The 23,522-nt window shown below is 42.9% G+C and overlaps 1 protein-coding gene across 2 annotated transcripts in view; it reads left to right on the top strand.

Moving 5' to 3' along the window:
- The window catches only part of PUDP (pseudouridine 5'-phosphatase), a 357,188-nt gene that overhangs the window by 216,431 nt on the left and 117,235 nt on the right, over positions 1–23,522 (top strand). The gene's annotated exons all lie outside the window — the stretch shown is intronic.

Raw genomic sequence — 23,522 nt, 5'->3', positions numbered from 1 at the left:
TGAACCCTATCGACCAATGTCCACTCCACCAACCATCACGGTCCACCACGAGATGAGCTAGCTTTGCACTCTAATCCAGTGTGGCAGCCACTCACAACACATGGCTATTGTACTTACAGTGTGTCCAGTCCGAATGGAGATGTGCTCTAAGTGCTAAACACACACAGAAGATTTCAATGACTCAGTACAAAAGAAGAGAATGTAAAGTATCTCAATAATTTCCAAAATATTTACATATTGAAAGGATCATATATGGGATATATTGGTTCATAGAAAATGTGTTAATAAATGTAGCTTCACCTGTTTTCTTTCTATTTTTTTACATGGATCTCCTGGAAAAGGTAATATCACTATGGGGCTTATATTTGTAGCTTTCATTATATTTTCTTGGACAGCAATAGTCTTAAACTAATATTGTAAGTGACCATCATGCCATCTTCTGACCTTTGCAAGTGGACTTGGCAATACAGATTATAAATATTTGAAATTCCAAACTCTAAATCTCATCAGGGGACAAACCCTCTGAAAATCACCCCAATGTGTCTAAAATATAGGATGGCTGTGCTTCTTGCCTATATACCCTCAAAATTGACCCTCAAGAAATTTTGATGCGTGGTCCTTTTTGTAGAGAGAATGTACAGCAAATTATTCAAAAGGAATTAAGAAGTTAGTAAGGAATCATGGGAAACACTCAGTATCTTTTAGTGGTTCTTTGCATGAACCACTTGAATGACTCATTTTACGTGCTGTCCAATTCTAAAGTGACATGGAAAAAAAGTGGTTGGAAAACTCATTCATCTCTCCTTTCAGACTCTTGCATATAAACGGAGAATCTTTTGGAATTTCAGCACCTGTTCTACTGTTCCCTTGAGTTAGATACTTAGGAGACCATTCATTCATTCATTTACACATTTGTTTTACAAAATAACAACCGTGTGCTTCCTGTGGATGAGGCGTGTTGCCTGCCAGGCAACATGGTGCCCACCTCCTGGCCTTCCCATCGTAGCAGGAGAGATGAGCAGGGAGAACGCTGGGGGCGGGGACAGGAGCATAAACTTGGGGTCCTCCTCATCTGGACGGTGCTGCAGAAGCACCCTCAGAAGGACAGACTTTTCTTTAGCATTCTGAGCGTCTGAAAATCGGGACCCCAAATCGACGGGCCAGGGATCACTTCCAGCGTGGTGCCTGGAGCCCACCGGGCAGGTGCTGCGGATGCCCTGCCCTCGTGTCCTGGGCCTCCCTGAGTTCAGAGGCGGGTGTAGTGGGTGGTTCTCAGCAGGCTGACAGCTGGGGGCTGGGTGGACGGACCCGGAGGGCAAATGCTTCAGCGTCCGCTCCTGGCGTGGGGGTGATGTTTCCAAAAACCATAACCTTTCCTCTGGTGGACTTGTCCCAGAATGACTCAGCCCCGCTCGCCGGCCACAGTCAGTGCCTATTAATCCCTCCTCTTTGCTCGTCTGTTCCACCTCACTTTCTGCTTCCTCACGTGTACTTCCTGGAATCATCTTGTGAATAAACTCTGTGCACCCCACTCTTGCCTTGGGGTCTGATCCCTGGGTGGAACTCAAACCAAGACATCCCAAAGAACGAGTTTCTTTTCTTTTTCTTTCTTCTTTTTTTCTCCCCCCCTAAATATTTTGGTTTTCCCCTAAATATTTATTTATTTATTTATTTGGCTGTGCCGGGTCTTAGTTGCGGCATGTGGGGTCTAGTTCCCTGACCAGGGATTGAACCCGCAGAGTCTTAGCCGCTGGAACACCAGGGAAGTCCTCCCCAGGGAATGACTTTCTAAGGCAAGACTCTCAACCCATCAGTGGCAGAATTTCAAACCATGCGTGTTTCCTGAAATTGTCATAGGTGAGCATTTCAAATATCATGATTTTGATTTTTAACAGTAGATAACCTCAGTGACATACAGGATTGTGTAATGTAAGGTGTTGCTATGTAACATCATGGAATTTCTTTACAAGGCATTTTGGGGAAAATGGTAATGGTGAGAAAAATGAGCCCCATACACAGGTAAAACTCCCACTCTAATAAACTAATTAGCAACTCTCCATTCTTGCAGCATTTCAGATTTTACGCACATGCCTTGCTTTCTGTGGCACGTGAATGTATCAGGGACTAGTTAAGTCACCAGGGCAGGGACAGCCTGGGAGACTTGGACCCTAAAAACCCCTGTGGGCAGATCAAAAACTGGGCTCCTCCACAGAGATGTCAGTTATGCGCCAGCTGCAGGAGAAGTGGAGGGTGTAACGATGAAACTTTCATCCGATGTCTCTATACTAAAGTCAATAGAGATGGGATTGTCAGGGCTTTTATCCCATTGGAAAATGTGTGCATGTGCAAATACGGCTGCAGGGTTCAAATCAGCTATATTTCTCTATATATAAGATTCCAAGAAAATAACTTCAATTTACAGCAATATGGATGTCCATGTGCTTGTGCCTATTCCTTTTACTTTAGTGTCCTTTGTATTTTTGTTTCCTTGGCTTTCTCTCTTGAGGGTTGAACAGTGTGGCAATAGACAGCACACCATTGAAATAATAATATTCTATCAGAAGTTATGGGGTAACCTAGTATGTCCCTAGGGCTTGGCTGAAGCAGAAGCATATGATTAGGAGGCAGACCAGGAGAACAGCTTCTGAGCCTCTCCCCATGGAATCAGAGCCCTCACCCTCCCAGCATGGCAAAGCGTTTACAAGCCGGGAGGCTCCTCTGAGCACCAGTGTCCAGAACTCTTACCGAGGTTTTATCTGGTGGGCACCATTCAATGATTAGCCACATGACTGAACTCAGTCTCCACCCACCTTTTGTCCCTGCGGGTAGAGAGGTTTAAAGTCCCAGCATCTAATCACAAAGTTGGTCTTTCTGGTGAGCAGCCTCCTTCCTGAAGCCACTGGGGGCCCCAGCAAGAGGCATTCATCAGCATGACAAAGACACTCCTATCTCGTGGGAAATTCCAAGGGTTTTCTTTGTCAGGAACCTGGGACAAAGGCCAAACAAATTATTTATATCCTGTGTGTGTGTGAAGAATCTACAGCAAAGGCCAGCACAGGGTCTGTGCTGATTATATGGCAACCAGGTTAGAGGAGAAAGGGGACAGGTATCAAGTGACACTTTGCATCTCATTTTTAAGTCTCCTTAATTTGAAAGGTGTTCAGGTGCATTTAAGTTTCTGCATTCCCACTGTTCTCTCCCCTCAGAAGAAATTCCAGGAGAGCAGTTTAATCAGCCCTTTCTGTGCTCCTCCAAACACGTGCTTCTGTTAGATTTCTCCAGTTCACCACATTGTTTTCTCTTTGTTCTGTCCCCCCCCCGTTCTTTGGCAGACATTTTTATTCTTCACTCTGCCTGCTCAGGAATATTTTCTGTGTTCCACAGTAAGTGCTCGGTGATTTTTTTTTTTTTGAACAAGTGAATCAATGTTTGCTGAATTTCCGCAGAGTTTAACCTTTTGCTTTTGTTCTAAGCAGATCTGTATGGAATGAACGTGCATGCTTTATCGTTTCATATGTCCTTATCTGTAATAGCAGCTAGATGAGCATCTTCTCAATTTCAGAGTGACTAGCCATGGTTTCCTTCCTAAAACTGTTTATTACGAGGTGCAAACAAATTTTAATTTAATTTGAATATGTGTCGGTGTCGGAACATCTGACTTTTTTTTTTTTAACATCTTTATTGGAGTATAATTGCTTTACAGTGGTGTGTTAGTTTCTCTTTATAACAAAGTGAATCAGTTTTACATATACATATGTTCCCATATCTCGGCTTATTTAAATCAAAGTGTCAGGGGACTTCCCTGGTGGTCCAGCGGTTCAGACTCCGCACTTCCACTGCAGGGGCCGCGGGTTCCATCCCTGGTCAGGGAACTAAGATCCTGCGTGTCGCTCAGTGAGAACAAAAAATTAAAAAAAAAAAAAAAAAAGAAAAGCAAAAGGTGTCAGGAATCAGGTAGAAAATCAAAGCTACAGCAAGAAAATGGGGCTCATGTGGATACAAATTACCTCTGCTCTGTTTCATGACACCACTGAACCATTTCCTCTGAGTTACGCCATTTTCCAGAGAGGTCTATGATCCATCGATTCCAGAGAGATGTTATGTTCTGTATTTAGACACGATAGTGGGATTATTTTAGAGGGTGCCTCCCTCTAAGTGAGCAGACTTAAGGGTGAAATTTCAAATGTGCTTGGTTGGCATGGCCAGTGTCTGCCATTAATTCATTTACAAAGGCAGGTGAGAAGGAGGGTGGTCAGTTGCAATATTAATTCAAGACCAGTAGCATCTAATCGGTCAACAGGACAGGCTTGTGTGAAGTGCTGTGCATTGACCATTACTCTTTTGCACGTGTGTTTCCTTAGTGTCTGGATTTCAGAGCTGGAAGTGGTCAGGGATCATCAGTAATGTTCAGAGACCCTTCGGGGGAGTCTGGGGTTAGAGATGGTTAAGGAGGTGTTGTATGGGAAAGAGTGGAGTGTCAGAAAGGGCTCTGCAGAGAAACTAAACCAATAAGAGATATAGACAAAAAGATTTATTATAATTGGCTCACGTGGTTACGGAGGCTAAGCCCCATGATCTGTTGTCTGCAAGGTGGATACCCAGGAGAACCAGTGGCGTAGTTCTAGTCTAAGTCTAAGGAACTCACGGCACGGCCGAGGTCTTTTGCTATTTAGGAAGGAGCTGAACTGCTGTCCCTGAGTCCAAGTTTGGGCTTGAGGATGTATGTCATGGGCAGTGCCCATGCTATTTCACATTCCCCAGTGCCAGGGGGACAGTTGACATTGGATGTTCTTGCTGTACTGTCTTGTGGCCACACCATAGGAGGTCAGTACAGCAGTGTTTATCATTTTACCTGGAACAGGCTTACAAATGCTTCATTGTTCTAGTGACTGAGAAATAACATTTCAAAATAATGTAATTAATGAGGTTTACTTTATATACTTAGCATCCTCTACCTCTCTCCCCCCTCCCCCCCCCCAAGGAAACTTATAGTAAAATTCGGCCCACACTTTATTTTCGCAGTGGCAAAATGCCACCTGCTCTATGTACATCATCACCAACACGTCTGCTGTCTTTGGTAATGAGATTCTGAACAGAAAAAAATCAAGGATAACGCCTAATTGCTTTCGCTTCTCTGGAGATGCTCAGAGAAATTTTAACATCTGGCATTGTATCATTGCTTTAAAGGCGATTGGGTTTTCTGAGAGCAGCTCTTTCCCGTTTTTGCAAATTCTCCACGCTCTTCAGAGGTGCTTCACAATGCAAGAAAGGAAATGATCATCTTTTCACTTGAACATGATTTTTTTGGCAGGTGGGGGGGTATATATTCTAGGAAGTATCTTTCCTTAAAGAATGGTGATTTTCCAGGGGAAGACGTTTCAAATACACACACACACACACACACACACACACACACACACATATATGTCTGTATGATTACAAAGCCTACATATAAGTTAGATGCCTGTAAGATTTTATTAAAAATGAATGTTTCACTGAAAATAGAATTACCATATGACCCAGCAATCCCACTACTGGGCATATACCCTGAGAAAACCATAATTCAAAAAGAGTCATGTACCACAATGTTCACTGCAGCTCTGTTTACAATAGCCAGGACATGGAAGCAACCTAAGTGTCCATCATCAGACAAATGGATAAAGAAGATGTGGCACATATATACAATGGAGTATTACTCAGCCCTAAAAAGAAACGAAATTATTTGTAGTGAGGTGGATGGACCTAGAGTCTGTCATACAGAGTGAAGTAAGTCAGAAAGAAAAAAACAAATACCGTATGCTAACACATATATATGTAATCTAAGAAAAAAGGTTCTGAAGAATCTAGGTGCAGGACAGGAATAAAGACGCAGACGTAGACAATGGACTTGAGGACACGGGGAGGGGGAAGGGTAAGCTGGGACGAAGTGAGAGAGTGGCATGGACATAGATACACTACCAGACGTAAAATAGATAGCTAGTGGGAAGCAGCCGCATAGCACAGGGAGATCAGCTCGGTGCTTTGTGACCACCTAGAGGGGTGGGATAGGGAGGGTGGGAGGGAGACGCAAGAGGGAGGGGATATGGGGATATATGTATATGTATAGCTGATTCACTTTGTTATAGAGCAGAAACTAACACACCATTGTAAAGCAATTATACTCCAATAAAGATGTTAAAAAAAAATGTTTCAGAATAGTCTTTTTTTTTTCCCTTTATCTTTTTCCCTAAAGAGGCTACAGGGTTTCTGTCAGATGAATAATCACATGGTTGTTTACTTTTCTGTATGATACATCATGTATGTATGGGGTTGTTGGGTTAACCTCAGATTAATTTTTTTTATCTACATCTCCAGAGGGTGACTGTGGTGTCAGCTACTTCATTTTAATGGGTGTATTTGGTAATAGCAAACATGCAGGGCAATACATCTTGGGAGAGGCCCTAAAGAATACTCCTAATTTTTCTCTCCTTCAGGGATCATGAGGAAATACATTAAGAGACTCCAAAGTATTAGGCTGTAAATTTAGAATAATGTTGTTTATAAGGTGAATTCCCGAAACCAGTATTCTCATTTATTTCTGTTTCTCACATGGGCCTCCTGCTCGTGGGTGCTGCCTGCCTGGTTTGAGATCACAGGTAATTTGTCATCTAGATTAATTAAATACTTCGATTCTGTGGTTTCCTTTAGGATCTGTGACAAATTGGCGTTGGCCTGAATTTCAGTTTTCAGTTTAAAGACAGTAATCCTTTACCCTGGGACATTGTCCATAATAACCACCACCACCGACTCCAACCTTGTATGTTATCAGTCCCGTTTTTTTCCCCTTTTTTAAAAATTTTATTGAACTATAGTTGATTTACAATGTGTTTAATTTCTGTTGTACAGTAAAGTGATTCAGTTATAGATATATATGCATTTTTTTCATGTTCTTTGCCATGATGGACAGGATATCGAATAGAGTTCCCTGTGCTCTCCAGTAGGACCTTGTTGTTGATCCATCCTGTATATATATAATCGTTTGCATCTGCTGACCCCAAACTCCCACTCCATGCCTCTCCTTCTCCCCTTGGCAACCACAAGTCTGTTCTTTATGTGACTCTGTTTCTGTTTCATAGATAAGTTCATTTGTGTCCTATTTTAGATTCCCCATACAGGTGATATCATATGGTACTTGTCTTTCTCTGGCTTACTTCACTTAGTATATTCATCTCTAGGTGCGTCTATGTTGCCACATGAATCCCGTTTTTTAAAATGAATGCAGCCATAGCAAAGGGCCTTGGCCACCCGGATGTTAAGTTCCTTAACAGTGGACTTGTGCTTCACTTTTCTGTCCGGGGACTCTGTGCAGAGCATCATGATCACCGAGTATATAGAAAGGGCGTGTGCTGAAACACGCATTGTAGACTACATTTAAATCACCTGGGGCCTGGTGAGGTTGGGGCCTTTGAAGCTGTTGTTCGTTTAGAGCCCCAACTTTCACCTGTTTTGCCTATGTTTCACCTCTTCTAGGGCCACAGCAATGTGCCTGCACAATGTCAAGTCTTGATTCAAAGCAGGAGTTAGAGAAGCTCACATGTGTCCTAACACAGGCAAATCAAAAGCCACTTAAAACCTCTGCTTTGGTCTGTGTTGTTAGACACATGATATCTCACATGTCTGGAACAGAAGCGGTCCAGGAGTACGTAATACTGTACGGCGTGATGTAGGCACAAAGCCAGGCCATTGGGTTGGTTTTTCCCCCCTGTGCTACGAAGACAACAACTTAGCATTTTAAAGCCCGTCCCATAGTCAACGTACAGAAATCCCATTCTTTATGTTTATGTATCCGCACACTCATTTTCACGGTAGATTCATGACAGAGTTTATCCAGATCACATCCCAGATACGGTGCTTGCTTCAGAAGCACTTAGGACCTAAAAAATTATAAGCCACTTTTGCAAGACACATGGCGAGACTCTACTGAAGGGGTGACTAAGTGTATTTGTGTAACCCTTTTGCTCTTTATGAGACATGCCCAATCGTGACTATGTTTAAGCTTCCAACACAACTCGTGAATTTGGCCAGATCAATATTGTCTGGGTTACTTAAGAGGACATGGAAAGGCTGAGTGACTTGCCCAGGGTCACACAGCTCAAGACTGAAGAATACACTGTGTTCCCACGAAGGGCTTCCTACTCTTTGTCTTGTGCCGGATTGTCACAACTTGAGGTTCTTCTAAGATGGACCAAAGTGGACCAAAACATCAACCTATGGGAAGAGAGAAATTAAATGGTGCCCATTCATTGGAGGGTATTCATGTCAAGATGCAGCTGCACGTTGTGGGGCGGTGAATGTTGGGGAACCCCGAGAGGTGTAACATTGCCCAGAGGGAGATGGAGGGGCCAACCCTAGCTTAGAAAGATACTCAGGGCCACCTGTGTGGTTTTCTGATAAAATACATGAGGAGTCACGTGGAGGTGTAGATGGCCCTCGGTACTGAGGGCGGTCATGTGAGACCCGAGTTCAGTGAATCAGTGTTTATAAACGTGAGGCATTGAATAAGTGAATTGGGCAGAATGGAAGGAAAGGGGGGGAAACCCAGATGACAGAAAACTGCAGAGTTGGTGGGCTTTAAGCAGATCCATGTACCATTCATGTATAGAGATGTGAAGAGACACTGGTAGGGGTCAAGGTTGGCTCTGGAAAGGGACAAACTGAACCATTGCTGCCCCTCTGAGCTTCAGCATCCTCACCAGTCACACGGGGATAATGGCCACCTCCTAACAGGACCGGGGGGGTTCAGTACACATTCCATGTGAAATGCACAAGAGGCATCTGGGAAGCTTGCTTCCCTTCCCCTTGGTTCAATTCGAAAAGGAGAGAGCAGTGCAGGTGGCCTTTAAGGTGCCAGGAGGGGATGGAAAGAGCGGATGTGATTCATTTATTGGCTCCCATTTCTCACATTTACCCAATCAGATGAAAGTGCACAACAGTTATGATGGAATTCAAGATGCAAATTAATGGTATCTCTGGTTCCTCTTCAGCTGTTATTTAACAGGGAAACATGGCCCTCAGTTACCATGCTTTACGCTCACTTCTAGGGTAACAAGTAGGCTACGGACAAGTTACGTCCAAAAATGCAATCTTTTTTTTTTGACATTTTAACCATTTTTTAAAAATTGAAATCCAGTTAATGGACAATGCTGTGTTAGTTTCAGGTGTACAACAAAGCGATATATATATATATATATATATACACACACACACACACACACACACACACACACATATATTCTTTTCCAGATTCTTTTCCATTATAGGTTATTACAACATATTGAGTATACTTCCCTGTGCTATACAGTAGGTCCTTGTTGTTTATCTATTTTGTGTATACTAGAGTGTATCTGTTAATCCCAAACTTCTAATTTATCCCTCCCCCTCCCTTTCCCCTTTGGTAACCGTAAGTTTGTTTTCTATGTCTGTGAGTCTATTTGTCTTTTGTAAATAAGTTCATTTGTATCATTTTTCTAGATTCCACATATAAGTGATATCATATGACATTTGTCTTTGACTTCACTCAGTATGACAATCTCTAGGTCCATCCTTGTTGCTGCAAATGGCATTATTTCGTTCTTTTTTATGGCTGAGTAGTATTCCATTGTGTGTGTGTGTGTGTGTGTGTGTGTGTGTGTGTGTGTGTGTGTGTGTGTATCACATCTTGATTCATCTATGAGAAGGTCTAGTCCAAGATATTAATCACCATTTCCGTTTCACTCAAAGCTAAGGCATCCTCTGTGCCTCCACAGCTAAGGACTGTAGTTAGTAGACCGTCAGTCCTCTGGGAAGAGGTCGTGGTGGAATTCTCTTCCCCCAGTTACTATCTACATGTTTCAGAATCTCCGGGGATCAGGTATGGAGGCTGGAAACGTGAAGGACTTCGAGTAGTTCTGACTTATTGGAATGGCTCCACAGCATGTTCTTTGAGGGGATTAGTTAGCTCTTGCTACTGTAACAAATTACCACAAACTTAAAGCAACACAAAGTTATTATCTTACAGTTATACATGCAAAAATCAGTCTCATGGGAGTAAAACCAAGGTAAAACCAAGGAATGCAGGGCTGCATTCCTTCTGGGGGCTCCAGGGAGGAATCCTACACTCCCCATCTATAGCCCCATTACTCTGATCTCCTACTCAGTCTGCGCAAAGCCTCCTACCCACCCTGATTCCCTGCCTCTCTCCTATAAGGACCCCGTAACTACCCACTCGGATAATCCAGGATCATCTCCCCATCTCAAGATTCTTGACGTCATCCCATCTGCAAAGTGCCTTTTGCCACCCAGGGTAACATAGTCACAGGTTCCGAGGATTATGATGTGGACACCTCTGGCGGCATGTTTCGCCTGGCACACTGGGCTTAGCAGAAGCTCAAGGAAATCTTTCTCATGACATGAGCAGGCTCCTTGGAGACCCTCCTGCATTGAGAGTCCCTCCTACAGCAACTTGGATGCATGCGATGCATCTCCTCGCTTTTCTGCTTCCTTCTCTAACTTTATCTCATTCTGCTCCATGGAGATTCTTACTGCTGGAGCGCTCTTGCCTTCTCAGCCATCCTCTTGGGCAAAATCTAGATGGCTCTGTTTCCCGGGCATCCAGCACCTGGCCTGCAGGTAGCACACGTGGACACACAGGGGTGCAGGCCAGCACTGACACAGCCGCCGGCTCCCACGCCCAGATCCACTTTCTATTCACAGGTGAGACTCAGTCAGTGAGGCGGTTCTCAGTATGTCGTACGTTCAGGGAACGACATCAAGGTCTCTGAGAGCTTCCGATAAACCCGTGCTCTTTCCTCTCTCTGTCACTTCCCCAAAGAAGCGTTCCTTCCACGTTAGGATCTGCTGGTGTGTCACTGATCTGCAGAGGGGCTCAGAGTTGGGGAACGGTTCCTTTCTAAAGTCAGCAACCTGTCTCTCACCTTGGGTTGGTACGCAGCATCCATGACATCCCAGTGCCCCAGTCAAAGCTGCAGTGCTCTCATCCTTCACATGTATAATGTAGTCACAGTTTTCAGCAAGTAAACCAGATGATGAAGTCCATCCTGTTAGTACCACAGGATACCAGAGACAATGTGGCTTTTTGGAAGCAAATGTAGATGTTGGAGTCCGACAGACCTGGTTTCATGTTACTAGTTGCCTGACCATGGACAACTTGTTAAATTTTCTGAGCCTTAATGTAGCAGATTGATTGCATAATAGTCTCTCTAAATCTGTGTCCATTGCAATTAGCTACTTACACTTCAGAACTTTAAAGTGCTTTGTAAAAAGCTCTGCTCTGCTTCCTGTAATGTGTTTTTATCAGTTGGGTCACCAGGGCTGGATGTTAGTTGTTTTATGACTCTGAAATTCATGGGGATTAATGATAATGGTCTGAGGGGAATGCACATGATCCCTTGGTATAAATTAAGTGTGGCAAAATGGAAAAAAATGTTGTAGGTTTAGACCAGATCCAGAAACCAGCTCAGAACTCACCTTGTAGTCCCCTCTTGCTTCTGACCTTGGAGTTGCTCTTCTGACTTGCTTCGGCCAATGTGATATAATCCAAGGTTTCAGAAAGCACTTCTGAACATCTCTTTCCTTTCTTTGACTTCAGTCACTGCCATGGGAACAAGCCCAGGCTAGTCTAGGGGAAGATCCCAAGAGAGGTACCCCTAGACTAGCCAGCCCACTGGCTAGACCACCACCTGATCACAAATGCAGGATGGAACCCCCCCAAGATCAGACATCGCATTCTAGATCAGAAGTACTTCCCAGCTGACTCACAGATACGTGAGAAATAAGTGGCTGTTGATTTAAAGCCACAGAGTTTTGGAGCAGTTTGTTACATAGCAATAGCTGACTGATGCACGTGATTTCTTCATTTGTGAAATGGGGGTTACAATACCTATTGCATATGGATATTGTGAGAAATAAACGTATGTCAAGATCTTTGTAATTATCTGGACATACAAGATATCCAACTGGTGACTGTGAATTTATGGATGATAATGTATAAGACTGAGATCTTTTTGTGTCACTCAGAAGTGAGATTCTGATGAAAACAGAACAGATTTCTACATATTTTAAAAAAAGTTATTGAAGTATAGTTGATTTACAGTGTTGTGTTAACTGTACAGCAAGGCAAGTTGTACATATATGCACATACTTTTTCATATTCTTTTCCATTATGGTTTATCACAGGATATTGAGTATATTTCCCTGTGCTCTACAATAGGACCTTGTTGTTCACCCATTCCATATATAATAGTTTGCATCTGCTCACCCCAAACTCCCAATCCTTCCCTCCCCCTCTCCCCCCAGCACCTCTCCGTCCCCCTTGGCAACCACAAGTCTGAAAACAGAACAGATTTTTAATGTGAGACAAGAATTCTTATCTTCTCCTTGGCCATATTGTATCTGAATTTTAGATACTATGGTAATTCTTTTAAAAGACTTTGGATTTAAGCAAAATGGTTTTTTTCTTTTTCTTTTTCTTTTTTTGGGGTGTGGCAGGGCACAGCTTGAAAATCATTTCTGTTTCAGATCTGTCCATTATTATTCCTTGGTTTTGAAAAATAGATTTGCATCATCAAATGTCAATTCCTGACAACCTGCCTTTGAGAAAGTGAAGGTATTTAAGTGACATTTTCATGATTTCTGCAAAAGACATTCAGTCAGCTTTTATCAAAATTTATATCCTATTTTTGTTTGTTTGTTTGTGGGGTTTTTTTGTTTGTTTTTTTGCGGTACGCGGGCCTCTGACTGTTGTGGCCTCTCCCGTTGCTGAGCACAGGCTCCGGACGCGCAGGCTCAGCAGCCATGGCTTACGGGACTAGCCGCTCCGTGGCATGTGGGATCTTCCCGGACCGGGACATGAACTCGTGTCCCCTGCATCGGCAGGCGGACTCTCAACCACTGCGCCACCAGGGAAGCCCCTTATATCCTATTTAAATGATGCCTCTGAAATCATTAATTTTACTGTTTAGCAAAGAGCTTTTGCAATTAGCTACTTAGAATTCAGATCTTCAAAGGGTTTCGTGAAAAGTGGCCACTGAACTTCCTGTAGAACATTTTTATAGTTTTAGGTCAGCACGACTGGACTTAAGATTGATGATGACCCTGAACTAGGAAAAGATTAGATTATAATTATTTGGTGAAATCAGACACGATACTTCAGTATAAATTAAGGGTGGCAGCATGGAAATGTTGTGCACTGGTCCCCAAACCAGCTGGGGCAGTTAATCTCCTTGGACTTCATTTCCTCCTCCATAAGGTGGCTCACTTCCCTGGTGGTTATTAAAGGATAAAGAATAATGTATATAAGGTGGTCCGAAGTGCCTGGAACATCTTAGACGTTCAATAGGTAGTAACTTTCTATGAATACAAATTAGAACCTTGAGGACGTGCTTTTGTTTGGATCTGGGGTTTAGGAGCATCATTTAAGATACCACGGCTAAGGTCGAAGAGTGACTACAATAGCAATGGAAGATTGGGAGGGTTCACTGAAAGGGAGGAAAAGTGGCAGGTCGTAGAGGGATCTCACAGCCATGGACCTGAGGCTCCCTGACACACAGCCTTAGGGAGGTGGAAACAATGCTAAAGCAACATTTAAAAGAAATAGTTTCCAATGTTTCATGGACCAAGCCTTGTAAACCAATTATGTGAGTTATGAGAAAGATGAAATAAAAAGACCTACAAAACATAAGCTCGCCTTTTCATTGAGAGTCACCAGACAATTACTGTATTCAGTGACTATACAGGCTTTGGAATGCTTACTCTTCCTTCGCACTTGACTCGTTGCGGGGGGCAGCCATCCACAGACCACACGCTGGGAGGCATTGTCCTAAAAGGTCGCTGAGTGAACCTTCCTCATCATGCAATCCTTCCCTGGGCGGTATTCCTCAGGACCATCATTATGGTTTTGAATATTTCTAGGGAGGGACCACTTGTAATTTCACGAGGTGGTTTCTTCCGTTTCTAGAAAGCTTCAGCTTCTCTTTCCAAGATCTCAGTAAGGATTTGGAAAAGACGGGGGCCAGTGGGTGGATGACAGAACACAATCCTTCCTGCTAGGATGCTCCAAAAGGGAACCTACGCAAATCGAAGTAGATGAATCAGGATGATTTCTTCACGTACCAAGAGACCAGGATTGAAGGACATTATTTACCAGGCCCTGGAAGGACCTTAGAATGTTGGTTTGCAAATTAAAGCATGCATTTAGGGATAGAAAGGGCCCCGCTTTTGGACGGGAATGAAAGGAAGGTTGTTTGTAATCAGAAGACAGAATAAGAGCGTGTTTACTGCAGTCAGAGTGTAGTAGGGTAACTGATCTGCTTTCTCCAGCCCCTTCCTCCTGTGGTCCATTCTTCATCCTGTACTTAGAGTAGTTAGTCAACATGCAAGTCTGATCATCTCGTCCCCCAGCTTCTCAACATCCCTACTCTTTTATAAACGAGAACTCTATTTAAGACTCCTTCTGTGTGGAATTGTCCGTATACTTCCCGCTTCTTAGGGGTAGGTGTGAGAAACCACCGCCCCATCCTCCTTCCATGCCTCTTCCCAAACATAGACTGTACTTTATTTTATTCGAAGCTTCCCCATTAGACTGTGTTGGGAAAAAATAAAGAGATTCCCTTGTTTATAATCTTACAGGACAAGCCCCAGAGTTTCTAGCATGACAAATCCTCAGTTTCTTAATTTCACTCTATTTTTCAGTAAGAAAATGCCATAAAAACCCACTTGCACCTCAGCTCATCACATCTTGCCTCCACGACTGGTCCATACTCTGCCCTTTCCTTGGAACTCAGTATCACATCTCCGTTTGTTTGCTAACAGTCCTCTTGTTCTTTCAGACTTACCTTGAACGTCACCAACCGAAGGAGACTTTTCCAGCCCCGAGCATCTCCTCTTCCGTGGTCCAGTGGACTCATGTAGCTGCACTATTTTGTTACATCCTATCTCCTTTCCCTTTCTACTGGGAAGCCCTAGATGCAGAGTCTAGGTTGTATTTCCTGTTGTATCATCCTTGGGCAAAGTAATGTATCAGTAGTGTCAGAACAGTAGCCATGCACAGATGTCCACGCCCTGATTTCCAGAACCTGTGAATATATTGTGTTACCTGGCAGAGGAGAGTAAAGGCTACAGATGGAAGCAAGTTGCTAATCAACTGACCCTAAAATAGGAGAGTGTTTAGATTATCCCGATGGACCCAATGGAACCACAGTGGTTCTTATAAATGATGAAAGTGAAGACAGGTGAGAGAACCTGAGAGACTGCAGGGTAACAAGACCAACCCAGCCATTTCTGTCATTGAAGGTGGGAGGGCAGCCAGGATTGTAGGAAGGCAGGAAGCCTCTGGAACCTGGGCGTGGCCGTCAGTGAGTTCTTCCCTGGGCTTCCAGGAAGGAACATAGGCCCACGAAACCTTGATTATACTCCACTGAGGTCTTTTGTGGACATAGGGCCTCCAGAACCGTAAGGTAAAAATTTATGCTGTTTTGTGGTAATTCATTACAGCTGCAATAGGAAATGAAGCCAGTTTTTATAAATATTTGATGCTATTGTATATTTGTTTGGACAGATGAATGCAAAATTCACCTGCAGAACAGCAAAACTGCTTTGATGGCTAGTCAGTGAAGTTTAGGTCCAGAATTCCCTTTGTGGACAGGATTCAGCTTAATTAAGAGAGTGTTGAATCTGGAGGGAGACTTTTGCATCGGGTCAGAGGGCAAACCCATCTTTCTTGGACTATTTTTTTCCATGTCTTTGACTTTCTGTTACTGAACCTCTGATTTCTCAAGCTATCGTGACTTTTTTTGGATATAGACAAAACACTGTTTGTTTTTTTTTGTCCACTAGGTTCTCTTATTATTAATACCTATTTTTTTAAATTTAATTAATTAATTAATTAATTTTGGGCTGTGTTGGGTCCTCGTTTCTGTGCGAGGGCTTTTCTCCAGTTGCGGCGAGCGGGGGCAACTCTTCATCGCGGTGCGCGGGCCTCTCACTGTCGCGGCCTCTCTTGTTGCGGAGCACAGGCTCCAGGCGTGCAGGCTCAGTAGTTGTGGCTCACGGGCCCAGTTGCTCCGCGGCATGTGGGATCCTCCCAGACCAGGGCTCGAACCCGTGTCCCCTGCATTGGCAGGCAGACTCTCAACCACTGCGCCACCAGGGAAGCCCCCTCTCATTATTAATTCCATTAATTTGATAACAGGACCTAGGATAGCATTCACGGCACTCCCTTTCTTTTTTATGGGGTGTTCATCTCTTGTTTTTCTCCTTAAAACCCTCCAACCAGGGGCCCCGAGCCAATTTAAGAGTCTCTTAATAGGCCTGAGGCTGATGTTATCTTGGCTACTGGAACACAAAGGAGTGTTGAATTTGTGGAAGGGTTACCATTCCAAGGTTGTGGGCCCAGGGAGGGACACCCCCCAGTATCCTTACACTCCAGGGGGCTCCAGGACAATACAGTCCTGCGCTCGAGTCCAGGCTTCCTTGATGGAGGGCGTGCTTAATCATGTCATGTTCTGCCTCTGGGCTCTGGGAGCTTCCGGACACCCCAGGTTAAAGAAGATGGTTGTATTCGTTACCTATCCCTTCGTGATAAATCGTCTGAAAACTCAGCAGTCTGAAATGGCAAAATAAAAGAGCATTTTTGGCCTTAGGATTTCCAGAGGGTCAGAAGTTCTGGAGCAAATTAAACGGATGATTCTAATTCGGGCTCTCTCATGAGATTTTTAAGTCATTTGACATGTGACGACAAGTAGAGCACATTTTTTTTTTTTTTTATTGGAGTATAGTCGATTTACAATGTTTTGTTAGTTTCAGGTGTATAGCAAAGTGAATTTTATATGTATATATGTCTCCATGATTTTTCAGATTCTTTTCCCATATAGGTTGTTCTATTTAGAATATTGAGTAGAGTTCCCCGTGCTATACAGTAGGTCCTTGTTGATTATCTGTTTTCTGTATGGTAGTGTGTATATGTTAGTCCCAATCTCTTAAATTTATCCCTTCCCCTCCCGTTCTCGTTTGGTAACCATAAGTTTGTTTTCTATGTCTGTGAGTCTGTTTCTGTTTTGTAAATAATTTGTATCACTTTTTAGATTCCACCTATAAGTGATGTCATATGGTATTTGTCTTTCCCTGTCTGATTTACTTCACTTAGTATGATAATCTCTAGGTCCATCCATGTTGCTGCAAATGACATTATTTCGTTCTTTTTTATGGCTGAGTAATATTCCATTGTACAATATATATGTACCACATCTTCTTTATCCATCCATCTGTTGATGGATATTTAGGTCGCTTCCATGTCCTGGCTATTGTAAATAGTGCTACAAGTATAATTTCTTATTATGGTTTTCTCTGGATATATGTCCAGGAGTGGGATTGCTGGGTCGTATGGTAGTTCTGTTTTTAGCTTTTGAGGAACCTCCATGCTGTTCTCCATAGTGGCTGCACCAGTTTACATTCCCACCAACAGTGTAGGAGGGTTCCCTTTTCTCCACACGCTCTCCAGCACTTATTGTTTGTAGACTTTTCGATGATGGCCATTCTGACAGGTGTGAGGTAATACCTAATTGTGGTTTAGATTTGCATTTCTCTAATAATCAGTGATTTTTTTTTTAAGTGTGTAGACCCACTGTAAGACTACTCAAATAAGTTAGCAATGGTGATGTGACCTTTAACCGATGGAACGAAACACACGACACTAAAAGCCGTTGGAAGAAAGGTTCTCATGAAAGCTGTGAGCTGCTCATCCTGAAGTCCTTTGATGTTGCTTAGACCAAATACTAGCTATTAAGAAATGTGGTGTTTGAAAATCTTCCTCCATTTTCAGCTTCGTTAGTGCATACTACTTAACGGATATATTTTCACAACATAGGTCATAATCCATACACGAGTTCTGAATGTCTTTTTCCTGCCCAAGTTCTGTGTTTTGGAGAGAATGCCACCGATGCAACTGTTGCAGTTGTTAATATTCATCTGTTCAACATTTTTATTGTTTTAATGTTGTGTGCACTTATAGCAATTCTATTAGCCAAACGCGCCTAAGACAGCACCACTGTTTGTGTCCTGGATCATGTTGTCAGTGATTCGGATAGACACAACTGAGTACTCTAAAGTGGCTTCGTTAAGCTTACACCTGCAGGAGTGTCAGCAGTCAACTTACAATAGATATTTGCTTCAGTGAAAAAATATGAACTTGAGGGTTTTGAAAGGTTGATAAATGAGATTGACCTGAGATATTTTGTTTCAACATACATGTGAATATACATGTATTTATATTTACGTGCATACTTCAAATCCTTTTCGATGCAGTGGCCAGGGTTAGCACGCCCAGCTTTTCCTGCTCCCTCCAGTGGCACAGTTTTCCTCCCTCTTCCCATCCTGTCCATGGTGGGCAGGAGGCTGTGTTAGCTCTCAACATCGCCCTTAACCTGTGTTGCTTGGAAATAAGAAAGATGGCCAGTGTTGCGCTGGGGGTTGAATTCATCAGCACAGCCTGTGGGAACTGAAGCAAAATCCCTGGTGGGTGTCCTCTGGTGGGAGAGAGCTTGGGAAATGGAACATGTTACTTAGTATGCGGAAGCTAGAACATGCACCATTGAGAAAGAGGCAATGAAGAAAATGTACCATGAACACTGAAGAGTTGAAGGAAGCCCGGGCTTGGGGTTTCATCATGATGAGAGGGACATTTTCACATGTGCATGGGACCTGCCGTGGTGCTCCAGACAGGCTCAGGCAGCCACATGTGCATTCTCAGCCTTCACCTGTCAGGACGACTTGAAGCACGTAGCATGGATATTGCTGACAGAAAGGGAACTAGACCCTTAGGGAAGAAACTCTCCTAATTGAGGCCCTGCCAACCAAGAGGCACAGCTTGGCTCAGCGTGGATGGCTTGCAGTTCAGCTTCTTCATCCTACCAGCCGAGAGACACTAGGCCCAGAAAGGGTAGAAGATTTGACAAGGGCGTTTTGCTGGCAAAATAACAAACAACCAACACACAATCCCCAAACAGCGAAATCCCCATTTTCATGCTTTATCTGTTACAAAATTTCACCCTTCTCCAGCCAGATCTCATTATTTATCTGGTTGGATGTACTGTGCTGATTTTGTGATGGTCTGAGTCAGTTACCAGATGGACCACAATGAGGGTTAAGAGAAACCAGGACGTTTGGATGGGGGAGTCGAACATGTCAGAAGCATTTGGAAACTATTTAAATATATATATCATACCTACGCCCATCCATTATGGGCAACGAGAGATGTCATCAACACAAAGTCCTTCTAGCTCATTCTCGCTCAAGTTTCTCAGAGATTTTTGGTCTGAGTTATTCGTGTGACTGTTTTAATTCTGGGAGACAGATGGCAGGGACTGGATGCTTCCATCCACTTGCCTAATTTTGAGCACTTGGCCAAGCTTGAAATCGCAGAGGCAAATGGGTTAAGTCGCCTGGATCTTGAAATCTTATTCTAAAGATGGAGGATAAACATTCTCGGAGGATTTTCTCCTTCACTACATTCCATTTTATTTTCTTTCCAAGTAATTAAAAAGGGTCTGGAAAGACTATCTTAGTGAATGATTCCTCACTGACAAGGGGTAAAGAACTATCCTCATAAGTCATTTCTGTCCTGGCATCCTGGATTCACAGGTAACTCTGGCGACGGAGTGGTGGATGAAATGGTTTTGTCTTTATTATTATAGAAAAGCATGATTGAATAAGAACCTGAGCATGTATGCATGTATTTAAATTTCGATTATACATTTAAATTTCTATTGTGTTGAGATAATTATAAAACGTAGCACATATATATGTATGAGATTTTTTATATATACATATATATATATTTATGTATGTATGTATATATAGTCTTAGCAAAGAAATATCCAAAAGTTCTTCAACCATCCCCATTCAGACCTCTAAGATTGTTCTGTCTGCCTGAGTCAGAGGTTGATATATTTAAACAGTCTTTCTGTGCTTGACCTTGAAAGAAAAATCTATTAGGAGAGATCATTCTTACATATAGAGATGATAGATAGATAGATACATACATAGATACATAGATACGTAGATACATAGATAGATAGATACATAGATTGATAGATACATAGATACTACATCATCTCTGATAGATGGATAGATGGATCGATGGATGGATAGATAGATATACATAGATACATAGATAGATTGATAGATACATAGATACTACATCATCTCTGATAGATGGATAGATGGATTGATGGATGGATAGATAGATAGATAGATGTTACACCATATCTGTCATCTTATGAAGCAGAGTGAGTCTCCTGTGATGACAGGTCCCCTTGCTGGGGAGAGGGTAGCCCATGTATCCTCCCTCCGGAGTGGGCTACACAGAGTGATAAAGATCAGGACTGTTTTCCATTGTGAGCCACAGATGGGTTTAGCATTGCTTTCACCAGCTGGTCAACATACTGTACGTTTATAGAATTCCAGATTCTAGAGCTGCAAGTGTCAAGGATCTTAACCACCATGACTTCCCATTTAAAAATTTGGGATTTGAAGTAAAAAGGATGAAATAAATACTGAGGCATCCAGAGGGTGGATGGTTGAGCCAGGAGTGGGATACAGGAGTTCTAACTCCCTTTCCAATTGTGTGTGTGTGTGTGTGTGTGTGTGTGTGTGTATGCACAAGAGCACAATTTGCTGAAAGTAGAGTTTTTTCGAGTGTGACAAAACTAGCCTGACGTGAGGAGGAAAAGCTCCACCCTGGAGCTGTGGTTCTGCTGCCATAAAAGATAGATACACACTCACGTGTATCCACTGTGGTGGCTGCCTTCTTCCCTCCACCAGAGCTTCCCTGAGTTAAAACTCAGGCAACTGCCTTGACAGTTCCCCTCTCACTGGGCACAAGCAAGCCTGATGGGGTGGCAGAGATGTCTTTCCCCGCAATCCACAGGGTTATTATTTGTTCTTGACTAGAGGTGAAAGATGTACCCAAAGATCTGGAGGATCTCCAGGTTGATAATCTATGCTCTGGGCAACATTTAAAAGCGTACACTCACGTTCTATGTGTCACAGACTAATTGTTTAACTCCATTCTCCTCTCACCATCCACATTCTTGTTGAAATAAGGACATGGTAACTACATTTATAACATTAAGTGAGCTTAGTGGTACCAAAATACACATGTAACAGCTGTGTTTGGATGTTTGGCCAACGTGTAGGACTTCTTCCGACCCCATCTTTGGGGGTCCTCCTTTGCCTCGATCTGGTCACAGGTGGCAAGGACAGAAAATAGGAATTTGGGACACTGCCTTGTATGAGTTTTTGATCAGGACCAATTGTGGATAAATTTATAAGCAAGTCATTGCTCGGTGCTGACTTTCTGTTCATTGTAGACCACAGTGCAGATGGCCATGACCTAATGCCCAGAACTTGTGACCATGCTCCCCTATCTAGAAAACAGCACTTTGTAGATGTGAGTAAATTACGAATATTGAGGTGGGGGTATTATACTGGATTATCCAAGTGGGTCCAAACTAATCACGTGAGTCCTCAGATTGGAGAACCCTTCCTGGCTGTGGGCAGAGGGAGAGGAGATTATGGAAGAATGGTCGAGAGATAAAATATTGCTGGCTTTGGCGATGGAGGAAGGGGGTGACGAGCCAAGGAATGTGGGCGGCCTCTAGAACAGATCTTTTCCTAGAGCCTCCAGAAGGAATGCAGCCCTGCTAACGTCTTAATTTTAGCCCAGCAAGACCCACATCAGCATTCTGACTTACAGAACTATAAAATAATACATTTGGGGTTTTTAAGCCACCAAGTTTGTGGTAATTTGTTACAGCAGCAATAGAAAATTAATACAGGCAACAAAGGCAGGGGGCGGTGAGTTGAGGGAGAGGTGAAACAGCAAGTTAGAAATCTGTAACATAACATTTACAAGTTATTGGATATTATATATAAATATGCATGTTCAGTATAAATGCAAACAAATGCAAAATGTTATGTACATAAAAAGCAACATTTAAAATTGTATTATTAGAACGTAGAACTTATGATATATATATTATGTTACATATACTCTAGAATTATTTTTAATATTATTGTAACCTAGTTAGTACTAGAATTCATAACTGGTGAAGTTAGTCTATACATTTGGGAAAGACAAGGGAATCTTTCTTTCCACCTGGGGATAGTCAACGCACTTTTTTCTCGTAGGCAAGAGTCAGATTTCTCAGGAAATAGCCACTTCATTGTTGTCTATTACATTTTAACTAGATTTTTTTCATACATCTTTGCTTATAAATATTCCATGCTGTAATGTGTTACATTATTAATTTTTCATTGCTGCCTTAACAGATAACCATCAACTTCACAGCTCGAAACAGTGCAAGTTTATTATTTCGAGTTCTGTAGGTCAGCAGTGACATGGCTGGGCTCTCTCATCACAGTGGCATGAGGCTAAATGAAGGTATTGGGCGCCCAGGCTGGGCTCTCGTATAAAGATTCTGGGCGACAATCAGCTTCCACACTCATTCAGGTTATGTCAGAGTTTAGTTCTGGGTAACCGTGGGAGAGAGGTCTCCGTGTCCATGCTGGCTGCAAGCTGGGCTTGTTCCCAGTTTCTAGAGACCCCAGAATTCTTGGCCTCAGGTCACCCTTTCTCGCCTTCAAAGTTGGCAAACACAGGTAGACTCTCTCTCATGCTTCTTGTTGCTCTGACTCCCAATCTACTGCATCTTCCTACCGCTTCATCCTCTGCTGCTAACCACATGAGTGCACCCAGATAATCCAGGGTGATCTTCCTGTCTTCGGGTCAGTGCCGTCTTAAGGTTCATGCTATCTGCAAAGTCCCCCTTGCCATGTGAAGTCACATGCTCTCACTCCAGGGTGTCAAGACATGGAATCTTCTTGGGGACCACATGAAGGTTATATATGAATGAATATCATGAAATACAGTATGAGGACCCGTGAGCCAAATCAGAAGTTACAAGGGCAACTTCCTCCTAAACCTTTTCCTGCCGGGTACTTTAGAAACCAGGTCCTCAGGGCTGTTAGTAAAAGGGTCTGATAGATGGCAGAACAAGCAGAAAGCTGTAAAGTCAGCACTAGATGAGGTGATGCTTGAAGCATCTCATGCAGCAGGGTGGCTGCACCCCCCCACTGAGAAGGGAGCACCTATTCCTTATTGTGTTGGGTCATTGCGACGGATGAAAAATGAGCCCTCCAGTTTTCTCTCCTTTCCCTTCCTGCCCTGTCTTATAAAGATAAAAAGATAATGTAGATCTGTTTATGGTCTAATCTTCTGTGTATTCCAGTTTTTCTTTTCCGTGAAGAAATACAGTTATGTAATACTTCTGGTTATCTCAGACAACGTTCTTAAAATATAATGCACAATTATAGGATGGCTATACTTACAGTTTGGGATTTGATTTTCATGGGCTCCAGAATGGTCCAGGATTTAATGCTGCTTGTTTTTATTTTAAATGTCTTTATGGGTACATATAATTCTAAATTGC

This window comes from Orcinus orca, chromosome X (assembly GCF_937001465.1).
Source record: "Orcinus orca chromosome X, mOrcOrc1.1, whole genome shotgun sequence".
In the NCBI taxonomy this organism is placed as follows: domain Eukaryota; kingdom Metazoa; phylum Chordata; class Mammalia; order Artiodactyla; family Delphinidae; genus Orcinus; species Orcinus orca.
Note: the sequence above shows the minus strand (reverse complement) of the source record. Positions and strands in the feature narration are given on the sequence as shown.